The following is a 221-nucleotide window of genomic DNA, read 5'->3' on the forward strand; positions in this document are numbered from 1 at the left end:
GGATTTTGGGAAAAGCCATAAAATTAGGATGGATAAACCTCTTTACAGGTGGGTCCTGGGGACGGCCTCGCCCGAAATTATTTGATGATTTAGAAGATAATACACCAGAAAACCGACCGGACCTTTGCTTCTATCCGTTTTGGCGCCCACGGGAGGAATATTTAAATTCGGTCGGGAACCCCTCTTCCGCACTCGCTCCGACGCAGGCGGCCTCGGTAAGG

The 221-nt window shown here is 50.7% G+C and overlaps 1 protein-coding gene across 1 annotated transcript in view; it reads left to right on the forward strand.

The window, feature by feature from the left end:
- Positions 1-157: 157 nt before the first annotated feature.
- LOC119588622 overlaps positions 158-221 on the forward strand; it is a 14,785-nt gene continuing 14,721 nt past the window's right edge. Inside the window, exon 1 of the mRNA XM_037937261.1 lies at positions 158-215. The gene's annotated coding sequence lies outside the window, so the exon portion shown is untranslated. The remainder of the gene's footprint in view (positions 216-221) is intronic.

The sequence above is a fragment of the Penaeus monodon genome, chromosome 24 (genome assembly GCF_015228065.2).
Source record: "Penaeus monodon isolate SGIC_2016 chromosome 24, NSTDA_Pmon_1, whole genome shotgun sequence".
Lineage (NCBI taxonomy): Eukaryota > Metazoa > Arthropoda > Malacostraca > Decapoda > Penaeidae > Penaeus > Penaeus monodon.